At 44.9% G+C, this 19,704-nt stretch overlaps 1 protein-coding gene across 2 annotated transcripts in view; it reads right to left on the reverse strand.

The window, feature by feature from the left end:
• Positions 1-19,704, reverse strand: part of LOC120953008 (elongation of very long chain fatty acids protein 6) — a 41,964-nt gene that overhangs the window by 15,583 nt on the left and 6,677 nt on the right. The gene's annotated exons all lie outside the window — the stretch shown is intronic.

Consider the following 19,704-nt stretch of genomic DNA (forward strand, 5'->3'; position numbering starts at 1 on the left):
AATGATGAGCTATTTTATTTGCCAAGGAATTTGGCTCTGTTAATATTCACTCTTATCGGTTCTATAGCAGAGCATTCGGATAGTGCAGATGGTAAGTGAATGGTTAAACGAACCAGAGAAAATGAGGGCGTAAGTTCAAATCTCGATCTGGAGTTTTAAATGAAAGTATTATTCAGCTGTGTTTAAAGGCCGACAACAAAATGACAGTTTCAAGAAAAAAGAAGTTATGATGTTATGATGGCCAAATGAAATTGAAACAACACTGGTTTATTATCATCTATCAATTTCTTGACAGGAAATGTATTAGCTTTCACAGGTGCATTTTGGATTTAGCAACAAAAACAGCACCTGTTTTGCAAACCCCTCCTAAAACCCCATCGATAACTTATTGTCTTTGACCGATAAGACTCTGCCCGATAAGACAGGTGTGGGCAACATTAAATTCGCCTCCCAGACATACCCCAGAGCCCAGCAGCTGCACCAACCTTTTTCTTATCTCACGCTTTTTGCTCAATTGCACATTTTACCATCAAAGGTTCGGCACCAAAACGGTCCATGCTAAAACGTTCCCTAATCTCCCGTTTTATCGTCAGACGGAACCGGTTTGCAATACCAGACGGAAGGGAGGATCACACATGCTTCGCTTCCCCACACGTTCCCGCATAAAGTTCCCACCGAAAGCCATCGTTTCCCATCGCCTGTAAATGGTCGAAACAATACTACGCCGAGATATGATAAGCTTGGCTTCATTTCGCACCGTTCAAAACCACCCGCCGCCCAATCACTCCACCTGGGCGTGAAATCAATCCCGGGCCAGGGCGTTCTTTCTCCCCCGTGCGAAACCTTATCGCGGCTCGGTGACTCCAAAACCCTGTACCACCACCACCACCACGTGTGTTATCGTGCATTATCACGCATGAGGTAAAAGTCTGTCCGGATCATGATACCGGTGTGTGATTGCGGCGGAATGGTGGCGGGAGCGCAAGTGGGCGAACCCGAAATCGATATCATCCCCAGTCTGAAGAGGGTGAAGAGGTGATGGCGAGTGATAGGTAGTAGTACCCTCTCGAGCACAACGCGAAAGGCAAGCGGTCGGCAACGAGAGACACTCCACAGCCCGGTGGTGGTACGCGCGACACATCGCGCCAAGGTCATAGAAATTTGTGTGCGAGTGACACACGCGGTTGCCGCGACAGGAAATGGAGAGTTAAAGCTCCGATCAGGAGGGGGATGGGCAGCTTGGTGACACTCCAAACCCCTCTCTGGACGACTTGTTCCATTCATAGCAGCGGCATGATCGCACAGAGCAGAACCAGAATCGACGCTGTTGTTCTCATTCTCCTTCTTCGTTCCATTCATAAAGCTACGATGCACATTCAAGCAACCGATGATGATGATGATGATGATGATGATGATGATGATGGGCAAGAGGAGAGTTAGAATATCGCGCGCACAGTGTGCCTGACACTTGTATCGTTCCATCATTCCCTCGGGCAGACAACAACGCGCGCGTACACCACCTCTCGTGCACCTCTCCACAAGAATCTAACCCACGCGACGCGTGAAAGAAAGCGTCAAACCTTGAAAATCGCCCAGAGAAAGTGATGGGATCAGAGACGAACTCAGCGAGCGCAATAAGTGGGAGAGGGAGAGCGAGCGAGAGCGATATCTTGACCTTGGGAGGAACCACCACCACCACGGTGGAACACACACTTTGAATAGAGCGCAGGCACGCTAACTTTCTTTTGCTGCATTCTTTGAACCGCTTCCCGCTCAGCAGCAGCAGCTTCAACAACATCGTTGATGTCAGAGCAGAGTGGCCACCCCTTATTGATTAGTGGTTGTGAGCATCCTGAAGAAATGTGTTGACCCGTGCAGCTAAACGAAAAGCAGGGACTGTAACTGGCAAGAAGAACTCTGTAAACAACCCTTGTTCCAAGCTTGTTGAAAGCTCTCTCTCTCTCTCTCTTTTCGCTTGTTAATCGCAAACTTCTACAGAAGCTGAGTATTGTGAAGCCAACACTTATTGCAACACTGTCACACTGTAATTGCTTTTGCTTTAATGAACTCTGTCTGCCTTATTTCGATGTCCACGTAAGCGCCGGTACGGAATCACAATTAGGGAAAAACCAAATTACAGGGGATTTAAGCATGTTGAAGCGAGTCTTCCCTCGAAATTTGAAAACTGAACGAACGTTACGGAGAAAGCAATATACCTTTGTTGGATCAATTTCCATTAGTTTGACGCTGGAAAATCCCTAATCTGAATATAATGTTTCTTGTGCTACCAAGAACTTTGTGTTCTGATTATTGGAAGATTTTCATTAATGAGTATTTCCTACTGTATCACCGGTACACGTGGACAATTATACTTTTAAATGCTGGTTTTATTAAATCGGCACTTCTAGATTCCATGCCTACGCTCACAAAAGCACAATAATAGGAGTGTGGATAGGCCACGGCCATTCATAAAAAGAAGGAAAAGCAGCAGCACACCCAGACGGGTATTTAATAGAATCATTCGTGACCTTCAAACCAAATACACCAACATGCAACAACAAAAAACAGGCGAAATAACTCCTGTTGCACCTTCCACGAAGCCCTTGGAGAAAGATATAAAACCTCTTTCGCTACCGATACAGCACCAAAGCACCACAAATCTGGGTTGGTCTAGCCAGCGTAGTCGTCACTCTTCCGCCCAGGCAGACTTATCTTCCGACCGCCCGATATCAAGGGGGAAGTCCCCGGACCAGGCCCAGTTAATCCAAGCGAAGCGACGAAACAAACCACCACGAAAAGAAATGTCGGAACAGTTTCACCGAAATCACACACACACACACGCCCGAACGGCACGTCTGCATGTAAGTGTGTGGAAGGAAGGAAAAGGCACCTTTTACCGAAGCGTTACATAAAAACGACATTCCAGTGGAGGTCGGCTGTCACTGGCGTTCCCATCTTTGCCCAAACCCCTCTTTTTGCCTTAGCGTGTAGGGGAGGGTGGGGTGATGTGGGCGAGCGTTTCCGAAGCAAACTAGATGGATACAAACACCATCGAACAAAAAAGACGCCCAACATCCAAGTGCACACACCATCGTCTCCCTCGAACGCTGGGAAAGAAGGTAGTAAGAAGCATCCCCAGAACCGGATACTAACCAAACGGGTGGCTTTTTTTGTTGTTGTGTTGTAATGTTTGGTGGGTCGCTTCTTCGACACGTGTATTACCAGTTTTGTGCGATTGTCGCATCATTCTAGCAGTAGTTTTTTTTTTACAAAGCGGCTTTAAGACCCATAGTGAAACGTTAAGAGAGCCGGTATTCCACTACACACTCTCTCTCTCTCTCACTGTTCCATATAATCCGGCGTTTAGGGTTGTTTTACGTGTGGGTGGGTGTTTTGTTGGTGCTAGCGACAGGTAGAAATGGAAAGGATGCAAAAAGGAGGAATGAAAGTAGAGATGAAAACTTCCGAACGAATCGATTGAGATGGAAAAATGCGCGCGCAATCCCCCCGGATGGGTACAACCACCAGGAGAAGTAAACCCCGGATGATGAAGGATAAACAGTCCGTGACCTCTTACATACCGACCACATATGCATAAACACACACACACACACACACACAATTGAATGATAGGGTAGTTCACATGTTTGCTTTAAAGCTCAGAATAAGCTCCACCAATATAGAATTAAGGGTGATACAACAGACACCCAATAGGACCAATATGTATGCCCCTGACACCGGCTTACAGCGGCGGATTGGATGACTTAAAGGAAGCTTTTACAGATCCTTATCACAAACGCAATTACACGCCCTTTCTTTACCGTACAATTTCTTCCACACAAAAAGACACACTTTAAATGGCAGGCACCACCGAATGTTTGCCGGATTAGATAACCCAACGTCCCATAGAGTTTTGCACGCCATTCGTAGATAAAATCTTCATTGGCTGAGGTTCGTTAGCAAAGGTTTGAGCGCGTGTCGCCCCCGATCTCTGCCTTTTCCAACTATCTTCAAACTTTTTTCAATTAACTTTTGCAACTAATCCTCCATTATCATCTCGCGCCGATAAGACGCATTGTTTCCCCGGGGAGGGCGTGTTTTCGTCACGCTCGCCATTATTACATTACATTACGCAGAGAGCACCGCCAAAAAACTTTGCCCCATTAATATGAGGTCGTAAGTAAGGTCGTACACACCGCACAGATAGGGGTTGCATGGCAGCAGCGAATTGGGCAGTCGATGCGTACTCGTAAAATTAATCGAAAAACTTTGCTATCGTTCTAGTAGCCGCATTCATAAAAATCATGCTTGATTGTCTCCAAACCGTTGATAAAAACGGCAGCTGTTTTAGCGGACAGTACGAATTTGTTCTTGATGCCATAGAGTGCGCCTTTTGTTGCTATTATGCGCTCACTTGCTCCATCTAGCTTGGTAGTGTAGTTGTCAACGGATAGATCAGCGGATTAGGTGTAATCGCCCGACCTGTGTTCCAATCTGCATCTCAATCTCTCTCTCTCTCTATTGTTGTTAGCGCCAATTTGTGAGTGAATTCATTTATAGAAACCTTATTGCCCTTGTGCTATAAGGGTATTCAAAAGGGTTATATTTAATCTCTTGTCTTTATTATGTGTGCGTGTTTATTGTTGGTATGTGAATCAAGAAAATAGCTCTTAAAAAGTTCCTTCTTTTCGTCACACGCAATATTGTCTTCACGAGCGCGAGCACACAAGACACATAATATTCGTTCTCCACACACAACACACTCTCTCTCTTTTGTGCATTATTACTATTATTATAATAATTTTAAATTCCTTTCCTTGTCCCACTCTAATGCAATGACGAACGACTTTCTTCTGCTGAATTTGTTTAACCCACCTCCCCCCTGCTGAGCAAGGTTTTGGTATTTGTAGAGAGCAAACAGAGGAGAAGTTGGCTCGCCGGCACACACTGTGTCGGGAGAAATTAACATTTCAGCATTTGCATAACCAAAGCAAGGAAAAGGAAGTGGACGCATGTCTATGTGTGTATGCGAATTCCTTACCGTGCGACGTCCACCAGTCAAAAGCAATGACGCTGCCCATTTCCGTCCCCACGCACGACATTTCGCTCATGACGCACACAAAAAAGGTCAAATGTCAGTCAGATAACGAATGCAGAGGCAAGAGAGAGCGAGCGAAGGAGACAGAAAACTTGAAACGGATTTGAACTGCGATTAACGATTAATTAGCGTTCAGTGGCAACGGTCGAGTTTAATCGGTATCATCGCTAATAGTTTCGGGAAAGGGAAGGTACGATAGAATTAAATTCAAACGATATGACCCTTAACCCACAGTTAAACAGATTACCATTTGTTGCTGATGTCGTGACAATTAAAAGAGTCGCTGGGTAATTTGCAAAAGGTAAGAAGGTTTTTAAGAGCAAGGCCGTGTCAGAATATGCGGAAAGTAGAACTGTTTGTATTGCTCCTTAACACACTGGCAACTTTCCACCCTTTTTCTTAATGTAATTGTTTACAATGTTATGCCAAGAGGACAGTTCATTAACAGCTGTACCAGAGGGCAAAAGACGCAAACAATCTTCCCAACGCTACTGGTATTGCTGTATAATCGGATTAGGAGATGCTAATGAGCGCAAAATAATGATGTGATTGTTGTGTATGAGCACGTGAAGTGTAATCGCTCCTATTAGGAAGTCCGCAACGATGTGGTAATGTATTTTTTCTTATCAAAAAATCCTTCTCCGCTCAAGTCTTCCAAATAATCCTATACCGGAAGGAACAACGATGGCGACGATATGGTGTGTTGTAATTGAAACAGATAATTTACTCTTATATGCAAATCTTGCCATCTTCTCGCGCTATCAGAGTTCCATCCCACCGGCCCTGTTTCGCAATCCCGCGCAAGGGCAGCATCGGGCACAGCAAAACCTGTAACCTGCGTTATCACATCATTTCACTGGGGTCTGTGTGCCGCCGGGTGGGTAGAGTCACTTCGACGACCACCACACCGGTCACCACGTGCGGTCGATCTCTCTCTCTCTCTCTCTCTCTCTGACGGTTACGCATTACGGCGCATTCTTCGCAGCCCAAGTTACGAACGCTCGCAGGAGGGAAGGAAAGCGTCAACGACAGATCAATTCCAACCAAGTGTGATGATGATAACGGGGAGGTCGAGTTTCGCGATCGATAACGCTCGATTATCCGGTGTCATAACGACGCGCAAATGATCCAACCGAACCGCTTCGAACCGCGTGCGCGCGCGCTCAAGTGATGATTATTGGTGGCGAAAAATATGATGAAACAACAGCATTATAGAAAAATACCCTGGGAACAAGATCATTATCGAAAGTGCTTCCATCACACCGATGGAAGTCGTTGCGCTTTGACCGATCGGTATAAACACGTTTGGAGCGAAGGAATAGTTCTCATGGTTAAGAACTGTCATTTTTGCCATTAAGCAATCACTATGTTGCACACGCCGCAAAGACACATATTACGCACGCACATATCACCCTTGCCCACTTTGCCAAACCGTTGTATACGCACTACCAGCAGCTCCTTCTTGCGTTCAGTTTTGCGCGCTTTTTTTTTTTAAGCAAAGCGAAATTGCGCGGGCAAATTTGCAAACCATTTTTCCAAAGAGAGGGCGCGATGGTTGCCAATGGCAACATAAAACCAAGAGCGGGAGGCCCAACCTAAGCTTTCAGGTGAGTTTGTACGTGTGAGTGTACCACACAGTACGTTCGCGCGGTGAAAGGCTTGGATGGGGCTTGGGTGACTTACGAAATCTCTTTGACACCGATCGATCGACTGTGCGAAAGCTGGGGGGGGGGGGGGGGGAGGAAGGCGCAAAAAAGCATGGTAAAGCACGGGCAGCTTTTCATCGACGCCGGCGGCCCAGCCAGCCAAGTCGCATTACCGAACGACGACATCGCGCACCACCACTACACCACCCGGGCCCGGCAAAGATTGTTGGTCGGGCGCGCGCGCGCTCGGCGAGATATTGTTGCGTCAGTCAGTCACTTGCATTTTCAGCGACCTGCGTCCTACAAACATCGCGTTGTTTTGTATCGCAGAGATCGGTTGGCCTGGTTTCGGGCTTGAGCAGAGAGATGTTTGTTTGCTCTCTATGATGATGTCTGCTTTACGCTGGGTTTGGTATTTGGCCAATTGACAACAACCAAAAGCTTATGTGCTGTGTCGGATGCTGTAGGATGTTGTTTGGGAAGATAAAGGGAAATTGTGATGCTCTGTATCATCGTCTAGCGATCCTAAGAGCTTACTTACTAACAGGACATTCGGCAGCAACTGGACATTTCCATATTAGATAAATAAGTCATCTTGAAAAGACGATTAGAGAGACTTCACTGCACATGTGTAGAATTTTTCCAAAGTTCCAATACATTCGGCACTCTTTCTGAACTCTCTATCATGATCTATCTGATCACAGACAAAACTTGAATATATCTCTCTATATGATACAAAGCCGGTCCCGTAGTACAGTCGTCAACTCGTACGACTTAACAACATGCCCGTCATGGGTTCAATCCCCAAATAGACCGCGCCGCCATACGTAGGACTGACTATCCTGCTATGGGGGTGAATCAATTAGTCACTGAAAGCCAAGCCCACAAGTGGGTACAGGCAGGCCTTGACCGACATTGGTTGTTGAGCCAAAGAAGAAGAAGAAGATATGATACATAATTATAAGCATCAAAACTGCTGAAAAATAAGAAGTAGGTGATAAATCTAACGAAAAGTTGACATTCAAATCAAAGATGTGAAGAATAGAATCGTAGAACTGCCTAGTGCAATGCCATTTTATTTAAGTTTCATTCCAGAGTTTCTCAGGAATACATTTTGTAATGTATCAAAAGATAGTTGACATAAACTGAAGCATCAATTACAAAATCTTAACAAAACAGTCAACCTTGGTTCCAAAACATAGGGGACACCTTGTTATTCATCAGTTTTATTCTGAGGTCATCGAGGAGTTTAAATGTAATTTTAACTTCAGAAATAGCCAACCCCATATGGAGTTTGCAATCTCCAAAAACTGACGAATGCTGCGATTTTATAAAGCACTAAGTACCAGGATATGTGGTTTACTCATCCCACGACGACGCCACGGGATGATGTGTTTATGAAAATATATACATCATCCCATCAAAATCATTACGCACCACCACCACCACACACACACACACACACAAACAAGATGCATAAACGCACGCGAGCAAAAGTAAACAAAACTGGTCCACGAACGAATCCACACCAATCCACCAACACCATCGTCAAAAGCATTGAAAAGGGAACGATTGACGGTCGCACGCGAGCGGGATTGACACTTGATGCGGTTATGTCACGCGGACACCACATTGCCAAAGCCATAACCGCGGCCAATTACATATCACTTGACCGCCTGGAGGTACCAGAGGTACCACCACCACCACCACCGCCGAGTGCATCATAGATGGAAGCTCTCGCCCAATACATTATCGAATGTCTGGTAATGTCCGTGGTGGTGGTGGTGGTGGTGGTGAAGGCAAATTTGCGGTCGAGGTCATGCAAGTGTTCCCCCGAAAACGGACCGAACCTTTGCTTCCCAACCCAACACACATTCCTCGCCGCGCGGGTTTAGGGGATGTTGTTTTTTTTCTGGAGAACGGAACGGAACGTTTCGTTCGCAAAATTAGCAAACAAATATGTTTCAAGTATTGTACACAATTTATTCAAATTATACAACACGATAACGGTTCTCCGTTCCCATCTCGTTCGGTACAGTTTCTGGAACCAGTTTTTCGAACGCACCACCCTCGGTGTTGTGCTCCGGTTTTCTCTTCAGCAGTTAGATAATGCTAACAGCAACCCCAAGCGCGTTGCCGATATGTTTCTAATGCATATCCGCAATTTTTCCAACCTTCCACCTGGTACAGGTAGGGAGGGGATGGTACCGTAGCGGGTCAGTCTTTCGTTCCCAACTGGACCGAGAAGAATATTGAATTTCGGCAAAGAGAGTGGGCAGCAAACGGTAACCAGACGAGGAAAATTCAACCACGATTACCTAACGGCATCAGGGGCACAAGAGAGAGAGAGAGAGAGAGAGAGAGAGAGAGAGAGAGAGAGAGAGAGAGAGAGAGAGAGAGAGAGAGAGGGAGAGAAAGCTCTTGGAAGGTGTAAGGTGTGTGGCGGGCTTGATCTACATTTATACACACCATCAACACACACTCCTCTCCCTCGACACTGTGGTGAAGATTTGTGATCGTAACAATGCCGAAAATACGAGAAAAAAAAAATACTCAAAAAGATTTCGATGAATCGACACGAAATTAACCGTCGCGCTCGATCGCGTAAGTGAAAGTTGTCTCGTCTCTTCGTCTTCTCTTTGGAGGAATAGGTGGTGTTTTGTGGGGAATAAAGTGGCTGGCCCCAATATCAGAAAGCGGAGCTTGATCAGCGAAAACAAATCTCGTTCTTGCGTGAAGGTGCACGAAAAGGATTTTTTTTATTTAATTATCTTCAATCTTTTTACATTTTAAACTATCTTCAACACATACCCAACAAACATTTTTAGCTTCTCTAACAAAGATTGGCTCAAACAAGTGCCAGCATTCTGGTTGCACCAAAAACAGTCACTTTTTTCACACATGTACAACTGCGTCTTCGGGCTCGGTTCCACCTCAACCACACAAATAAACCACCCATCGCTACCCGATCAAAAAAAAGGGGAAAACTTTCTGTTTGATAAACCAACCAACGTAACTGTGTCAAAACCATCGACCATTTACATCGAAACCCGTGCGAGCGCACCCGCCAAACGTGCAACAACTTTTGCCCATATGCGTGTATGTGTGTGTTGATGTGACAACAACCCTTCCCCTCTCAGACCCCCCCTTTAGTGGGTGGGAAATGAGTGGTGGTGCGCAATTTAATGGGTTTTCAATACACGTCCTTGACTTCCTAGCTATTTCATTGGAGGTGTGTCGTCTTGTGGGTCTGTGGTTGATGATGGCGGGAAGGGGCGAATGCCAAAAATAAATACCTGCACGGAAAGGATATAAGACGACAAGTACCACCAGCACGATGAAGATATAGTTAAGAAGTCCTACAAAACTGGAAGAAGTCTTTCGAATGGGTTGTAGGTGTTACAATGAAGCTGAAGAATGGAATGTCCAAAAATAACATTCCGAACTCGAACAAGATCTCAATAACAATAGTAATTCCGAATGAAATTAGCGTGGATAAGACGAAAGACTTTCCCTTAGTGGTGGGTATGATAATAAACCTCTTTTTTATCTTTTTTCCAGTTATAACTCTTACAAAAAACGATTGTAGAGGTCTAAGTTTCTGAACTCTTATTGAAATGGCTCAGAAACCAAAAAAAAAAATTTTGGGAATATATATTTCCTTTTACGATTGGATCAAAAGAAGTGAGCAAGACACAGCATCATACAACAATTACTGTAGGCCATTTATCCCCAGATTACGTTTACATTAAAGTCGTAAGGTCGCCTAACAATTGGCTTACGTTTGCAACTAAAAAGCATCATTCCATTGTATTAAAAAAGGGATTTCGTCAACACACTAACAGTTACACACCATTTACTGCATCCTTTTATACAAAATGAAACTAAACAACAGCCACAGAAACCCACCATCACCATCCAGTCTCTCTTAGCAAACGAAAATTTGTGCGAATTTTCACAACATCTAACACTGTTCCATCGTCTTCCAGCACAATTCGCTACAAAGACCAGCGCAAATGACACAATGTATGCATCTCCCCATCCTCACGCGAAACAACAACACTCTCCCGGCAAAGTAAACACAGCAGCATTACGGCAACCAAAAACCATCAAACAAAACCTTACGAGACTTCACCACACACACACAGCCACGGGGGCGAGATATTTGACTGATTGCTATAGGGTGGAGGCGAAATCGTGCAAAATTCGCTTTCATTTGCGCTGCGATCCTTCCTCCCTCGACAAACTAAACGCGGCCAAAAAAGAAAAACAAACGGCACCCCCAGGCCTTCCCGCTTGCGGCGGTTGTTATGTGATCGATCGAATCCTAACGATCAAAGGGAGTGCGCAAAAGCTAACGCGCACAGCACTGAGTTAGACTTTGTTTGAACACTCTTCTCTAGAAGGAGGGGGAGGTTTTGCCGGCTGGTGCGTGCTCTAGCATCGATTGCGATTTGGATTTTGGCAGTGAAATAATATACCAGGCACAACGCAGTCACGCAGTAAAGGCGCAAACCCGATAAGTGGGTCAATAAGGTGCACGAGCACGCACTCATTGTCACGGGCACAGCGGTGTACATATACGTGAAAAAAGCGAGCAAACATATGGCAGAAAAATGGCTGAGAAAGTTAGCATTACTAACCTCGATGGTCATATATCACAAATTGAAACGATTTGTTATCATTTGGGCGCCTAACATGTTTTCTCTCTCCAAAAACAGCGGAAATTCATAGATTTTTCTTTCGATGATTTGTTAGTCTCCTCCTGTAGTATTTTTTAGTCGTTTGATGGATAAGTGATTAACTTCATTTAACATACTTTGTTGAGGAAAAGGTGCCAGAAGAGATAGGACTTGTTGGTATCGAGTTCATCCACACGAGACTCGAACGCATGTCTTGCTGTATGCAACGCCAAGGATTTGCCCTCAGGGCCACGGAACTCGTCCCAAGAACGAATGCAAATAACTGTATTTGTTCATCAGATCCATTCCACATTCTGAAGCTTGATCTGATCCTCAACTCTATAGCATAAAAGCCACATATTATTGCAAAATAGTCTTAACAATATTTGTTATCTTCTTCGTAAGCCATAACACTAAATTTGTACTATTCAATATCCCTTTTTCCCTTTTTCTTGTTAATTCCTTCATTGAAAATAACAATTTGTTTCAATTGGAAAATATATATTGTACTACTTCTGCCTGTCTCTTGCAATCAGAACATAGAAATGTGTACGTTTTCTCCAATGTCATGTATTTTCTGTCCGATCAACAATGCACAACATTTACAAACATCAATCCGAAAAAAAACACTTGTCCACAGGTAATAATCAAACCAATTTTGACGATTTCAAATCGTCGATGACACGCCACCGACCCCGACTATACACATGTTACGACATACAGACATACACAATCGATACCACCACCGAGCGCGCAAAGCAACACATACAAACGATAGGAGCAACAGACGTTCGTTCGAAAGGGGAAAAAAACGCCGCTGAAATGACCTGGCTGGCTAGGTGTGCTGCAGGTTCCTCCACATTTCTCCCCCATAAACACATCAGCGAAACACAACACTGTGTTTTTAGTTTATTGTTGCTGGTGGAATCGATTGGTTGTTCAACGAATTAATTCATTCAAACTGCGATGGGGTACGATAAAACACGCCGCAGACGAAGGTATCGCGCGGCAGCGCATTCGTTTGGGCATAGCATAAAGTTTGCATAAAATCTCTTGCCACAACACACCCCAGCCGGTCCAGGCCTGGGCCACCAGTATCGTGTGTTGAGCGCGAATGGGCCCCAATTTTGAGCAGCATACTCAGCATATTTGGTGGTGGTTTTTTATCATTTCCAACAACGCGGAATCACCGTGGCGGCAGCCGGTTGATGTAACAAACCACGTCCACGGCTCACTGATGAACTTTATTACATGGCAATGAAAAATGTCACGCACACACACACTCACATTTATTTTTTTAGTAGTATTGAGTAACGCTCCACACCACCATTAGATGGGGTTTTTTTGTGGAGCAAATGAAAGAAACGACCATTTCTTTCGCTTCAAGCGATCGGAGGGCTTTAAAGTAATTAATTTCATGGCGAAATGATGGCAACCAACACATCAAAAAAAGAAGAAAAAAATCCAAATGGGTTGGTGCCCCTTGTAAGGCAACCAAAAACAAAACCTAACACCGAGATTCATTCATGCTGCATAGCAACAGGAGCAACATCGATCGATTTAACCAAGCTTGTTTTGTGTTGGAAAGGAAAAAAAACCACCGGCCAAAACGAAAAAAATAGAAGAATACCCCAAAATACCCCAGAGGGTTTTGGAGAAGATGTAAAATGCCAGCGCACATAAGGGAAGTTACCAACAACAACAACAAAAATAGTATAAAAAGCGTTTCGGCAAATCAAAACAGTTTCTATGAAATCACGGGCCCGAAGGAGGGCAAGACCCTTCTTCTTTTCACTGCGAACAGGTTTACAAATTAGCACACTCACAGGGCGGGTCTGGGGTGACGACGACGACGACTTCTCTAATAGTCGTCGTGATGTGAGTTACAACGAATAATGCTCTTCCAGACCCGGCTGCGGTGCTACGCCGGCGATGAAGGTGGCCATAAAAATGGGTGATAAATTCGTGGAAGAAATCTATCTGCGGGCAGCAGAGATTGAATTTCTAATCAGTTGCTCTCACCTTCGGTTTGGCGAGGAGTTCTGTGCCCTTTTCTGAATAAAGGGATTAATACGAAAACCGAAACTTCGGCAACCCCGATAAAACATCATTAAGAAAGGTTAGCTGTTGTTTGGTGTCATTACTGTAATGGTTTCAATTACAAGGTTTTTTTGTTTCTTTTTTAGTAAATAAAAGGTAAAGGGTAAAATCACAACAGCATCAAGGCAAGACATTCAATCAACAACGTCTAGCGCTACCAACACGCCGTTATGTACCTTTTTCTCTGCGATAAGGCCATATGGGAAGGGCCCTCTTCTCCTTCACTGACGTTGTTGTCACAATATTTGCACACTCTTTGCAATCAAGGCTTTATTTGTGTGGCCTTTTGGGAGAGGGGGGCGTGCAGCACCTGGAGCCGGGAGCTCTCTCTCTCTCTCTCTTCACCGGGAAGGTGCGTGTGCACAACACACCCTTTGCAACAATCAGCTCCATTGAGGAGAAAATGGCAAACGCCGCACAACCGCATCTTCTAATCACGGGGCGAATTGCGTTGATATTTGTTTGACCTTGTGTTGGATGTATGTGAGTGTTTGGACCGACTGTCGTTTATCTCTTCCCATTTAGATGTAATCATTTGTCATCAGCGCCTAATCGACGACGACGGCGAGGAACACGAACGACGACGACAGCCCGTTTTTCGGTCAATTGTTTTAAGAGCCCAGGTGGTGGGTTTTCTGCTCAATTTTCGTTTCAGTATGCTTCCACAAGACCCCAAACGAACCCAAACACATCGGGACCACGTGACAAGCAGTGTGTAGGAGCTTTGTAGCGGGGCCGTTTTTTCCATTTTCTCGCGTGCACGTGTAATGGCAAAAGAAATAGAGAACATGCACACACACCCAGTTGTGGGGTTTGATGTTCGTGTACACGATGATATTATGCCAATATCTGTCATCGATCTGAAGTTTGAATTCTTAGTCTCCCCCATTCAGTAGTTGCAACAGCGTACACGGTGGGACAAAAAAGTAAACGGAAAGTCCAAAACATTAAATATTGTTTTTGTAACGCAACTTTATAAAATATCTCACAAATTGTGTTTAACTATAATTTACAGGAATTATTCGAAATATTTCAATATATTTAAAAATATATCAATATTCATTATTATTAATTGTCGAAAAAGACTGAGGCACATGACGTCACAAACAAATGTACATGATTTCCGAGTCAAAATTGTGATTTTGCAAATCGGATTGCCTTCTAAGTTTGAGCTTAGAATGAAATGAAAAGTAAAAAAAAAAACATATTTTTTAAATTATGAAAAGCAAGTACTTAAGAATTAAAACTTTTCCAATCTCGGACTCGATGGGAGGTTACAAAACAGCTACAAAAAGTAGATTTTTTTTTTCAGTTTCATTCTCCGAAAGCAACACAAATGAATAATTTAAAGTAGATAAACAGTCCGGAATCACAAATTGCTCGATAAAATATTAATGATCCTGCCTGGGAAATTATGTGAGTACGGACCGCCACACACAGCCAACCTTACCCAAGCTCCTTATCACTCCAAAGTGACGTAAAACACTCCCACGCGGCGCACACGAACAATCCCGCTGAAAGATTGACCGAGTGAAAAGCCACGGACACAATAATTTCCACTCAGCTCGTGGGGGCCCACCACTAATAGAAAACAAATAATCTGCGTTACGCGATCGCGACTAGACACACCAACACACAGATACATGAAGGGGGAACCCCCCCTGGATAGAGTGGGGAGAGGAGCAATGGGTGGCGAACAGCACGTGCCTGCGTGCCATGCTCTCCTGCAGGTAGAGAGAGCAGCAATTGCTTCCTGCTGCCGAGCGCCAACGTTACCTGTGTTTACGCAATTCATGAAGGCCAGCGAACTTACGGACACCGCCACTTTTTCACGTGGAAAACCTTCGCCGCGTGGAAAACGGCACCCGGTCACGCGATTTCATCCTCCAAACACACACACACGCACACGCAGAGAATGAGCATACCGGCATACGGTATGGTGTAGGGACCGGCATGTTCCTTCCCGTAGGAAAAAGCCAGCGACCCCCACGAAACACACCACACCGCAATCAACAGTGTTTGTGTGTGAGTGTGACCTACCCGGCAAGCTGTCGCCACGCCAGGCGTTCCCGTTTTTTCTGCTGGAACGCGGGCCAGTCCTAAAGTCGTTAAAGTCCTCCTTTCCACCTCGGGGAAGGTGGTGTATCAATAAAATATTCCCGGCTTCGTGCATCGATGGAACTGCCTTTCTTGTCACGATTGCTGGCGTAGGGAGAGGGGTGGAAAGGGAAATTGGGACCACCTAAACCACGGACTACCAAAGCCCAGGAACGCTTGAGTGTGTGCGCACGCTTCAAATTAACTAATAAAAGCAACCGTACCAGGGACGACGAGTGTGCGTTTTAAACGCCTACCAAACACACACACACACACACACATGGACGCAAAGATGGGGAACTGGGATCTGGGAATGATGCTCTTTTTTTGTCAACCATGTCACTAATTTGTCCATGTCACGTTGCTTTATCTACGGCGGCAACAATAAACACGTGAGAGCATAACGGCCTCAACTCTTGTTTACGATGATCTTTTCTTTTTGCTGCTTTCATTAGTTTATATGCAGTTTAGCGCTGCCTCAATGTCAGAGGCTTCGTAGTCTCATGCAGAGTGTGAGTGATTTGGTGAATCAAAGGTCACAAGTTCGAATCCCATTTCTACTGGAGCATCACTTTAAAATCGTGAAAATTCAGCCCTATATACTACAGATTTATATTGGAATGGAATAATTGCTTTCTAAGAATTCATCTTATTTACATGTACAAAAATTGTGTTAAAAAATATCATAAAACTCGATTTATAGAGAAAAAAAACAAAACACACTTCATCTCTTCAAAATATATTCTGTAACCAGACAATAACTGATAGGTTTTAATTGAAACTCAATTTGCCATTTCCATAACACTTCACATGCTCTTCAACGTTCTTGTACACCTTTTAGACAAACAAAAACTGCTCCCCAACGAACCAATCGGACACCCTCTCTCAAAATGGGACTGCTCCCGCGCCCTGTATCCTTCAGCCCTACTACCCTATCAATTATCGTAGCAATTTATGCGACCCAACTTATAACCCTCTACATTGTTCCGTGCCAATATCCCATACATAGTGGGTATGTCGTGTGCTTAGTCACCGGTTTAATGATACCTCACATCACCTCCACTCCGTTGGCAAAACACACACACCATGCTCAAACGCATGGAACTCTACATGCAACCGGTAGCATTTTAGGACGCAACTGCTGCCACCAACACACAGTGGTCAGGGTTTGCAGGACCTTCTACGTACTGGTACGGTGGTCAAGCAAGAGAGCGGCAACTTCATATGCATAAATAAAGACACACACACCGGAAGTATTAAAAAAACTGACTCAAAGAGGAAGAGAGACAGAGAGAGATCCTAGAAGGCTAGATATCCCAGCAAGCGGGAAGTATTGAAACGGACTGCATGCTAACGAAACGGAAGGATATGGATGGTGTGTGAGAAGCGTTTACAAGGATTTTCGCTTCACTCTTTTTACCACCAATTGATGCAACCGGTACGAAGCGCACAGCACACACAGCACACGCAAGGAAGAATCAATTACAGTCAGCCCTAATTCCGTGCCACTCGCAAACACAACAAACGGGCAAGGTAACCAACCCCCTTGCTGCGCCGCATAAAACGTGTGTCATAACTGCAACAAAAATTGCAACCTGACCTCCACTGTACGTTTGTTGCGCGTCCCTGTCCTGACAAGTGTACGAACATCGCCACCGGTAGCAACGCCAATTTGCTATCTCAGACACACACAACCAGAGCAATCTGTCACATCACGGCGCTCTAATGAGATGGAAACGCTTTTCCCCCATCTGGCCTGCACTCTCCGCCGATGCCGTTTGAGCGACGAAATGAAATCATGCACAACAAAATTATCATCTTCAAAACATCAAACGGAACGGAGCATAGAACCGTCGAGGTAGATAGGCGCGAGAGAGGGGCATGTCGTGTATGTGTGTTAATAATGTCGTCCAACACGCTCAAAGCTGAGGACATGCGGACGATAAAGACAACAAAAAGAAGGCCCGCAAAGAATAGGAAACGGTCGCTCGTCGCTGCCCATTTTACACGCCCCGCCCCGGTGTGGAACGCAATCATCTCATCCAGCAGCAATTGACCATCCCCCGGAGAAGACCACATCCCTTGCTAAAAAAAGCAACCAGCATGTCCAGCTTGAAACCTCCCACATCGACCGGCAAAAAACACAGACATCCACAGACAGCATCCAAGGTGGGTTAGATCACTTTATTAGTGCTGCAAGATTCTAGCATTCTAGTCCCTCCTGTCGGTCTGCGCGCGTCCGAGAGTCTGAAATGATTCAATTATGCAAAAAAAACAAGAGCCATACCGACCGCTACCTAACAGGCGAAAAGGAAGAGAGAAATTTACTACTCTACGGTCCACTGCGCCAGATGAAGATCTTCAACAGAAAGCAGAGATGGTTGGAAGATATCAGCATGGACGTGGAATGCCTGCTTTTTTTGCTGGAAAACAATAACAAGACTTGACGTACTATGACCGTCTGGGCAATGACAAAAAAATGTACAAAACACAACACCTCCAGTAAGCGAAGCGTATTTGATGGATTGGATTAGTGTCTCCATGGTGACAAATACTGCTGAAGAAAAGAGAAACGAAAATTTCCACGCCACTGCTGCCTATTAATCATTTCTCTACGGTACACACACCATTTCTCTCTGGAGCTGAAAGTCTGGAGCAATTTCAATGCGGAACGATAACACATCTAATATAACTTGAGCTCAGTATCTTCAGCAATGATGATAGAATAATAATCCCAGGAATGATTTATGTCCGCCCAATAATCAATCACCGAACAGCAGTTCGATGATGATGAATGTCAGTCAACTCTCATTATACCTGTGGCCTGAAGCGTGTACACAGGTGTTGTGAACAGTTTCCAGCAATCAAGCCGGTGAACGACGCACGTGCTCAGCCCTTAAACCAGCTCTCTATCCCCAGGAGTTAGACGCCTAGATAACGCCTCTATCTCTCTACCACGACGACACGGTGATTACGGCCTAGACATCAACCCCCGAAAAGTGCGTTCAACAGCGTGATTATCTCCTACTTCCTTCCCTCCCCCCTTTCGTGGCCAGCTCCCAGAGCATGACATCATCCTACAGAGTGTAAGGCGTGACACGTCTGGATGACTTAAGCTTCACTTCCCTTTTGCTGATTGTGGATTTACGTTTTTGCTCATTACCTGCGGGGTTTGCGTAATACTTTTAGCTGAATCTTTTTAGCCTCTGCTACCAATACCGATACGTATTGAATGATCGGCATGTGATCGGTACAACAGTTTTGCTTTCATTTCACCTGAGAGCTAAGGTGATCATAAATCGTACTAGCCAGCTTCTTCTTTGCCGTGTGCAGCTGTTTCAACACAGGTGTCGGGGAGGTGTGCCAGGCGCCCCAAAGTCCAGTGTTCCAGATAAACCTTGCTCTCCTGAGCATCATCACCGTCGTGTGCAAACATTTGCATTTCCGATTTTCAAACCCTGCTGGATGCTCACACAAAAAAAGTAAAACCAACAAATGCGGGACTCGATGTTGCTGGTCTTTTTTTTGCAGGTGCGTCAGATTATTTAATATGTCCACATGGTTCTCCTTTTTTTTAAAAAAAACCTCATATATTTAGCGTCGTTGGTGTGCTGCTTTTTAGCGACTTTTTTCGGGGTTTTTTTGGGGTGAGGAACCAAAATGTCTGGCAAAAAACCATTCGCGCAAAAAAGCTGATCGATCGATCTGTGCGCGATCTCGTTCTGCAAGCTGACGTCAATATGCTGAAAGAACTTGTGTCTAATGATCGGTCGGGGAGGGGGTTGGTTTTGTGCCAAATCACCAAGTCGCGGCGTGGGGAATAACAACAATGGATAAAGGGTACATTTTGTCATACACACAAAAAATCCACTGCTCTGTGGGGATGTTGAGGTGTTGTGACCGATCCGCGGAAAACATATTTACATCATACCCGGTTGGTGGTGGTGGTGGTGGTGCTAATGCCCAAGTACTCTTCGTGCAGTACGCAACACACCAAGTTCATGGCAATAAAGTGCTCGCATCAAGTGTGCTTGTGTGTGTGTGTTTTCTACGGTGCGGAAAACAAACAATATCACGCTCT

The sequence above is a fragment of the Anopheles coluzzii genome, chromosome 2 (genome assembly GCF_943734685.1).
Source record: "Anopheles coluzzii chromosome 2, AcolN3, whole genome shotgun sequence".
NCBI classification, from domain to species: Eukaryota; Metazoa; Arthropoda; class Insecta; order Diptera; family Culicidae; genus Anopheles; species Anopheles coluzzii.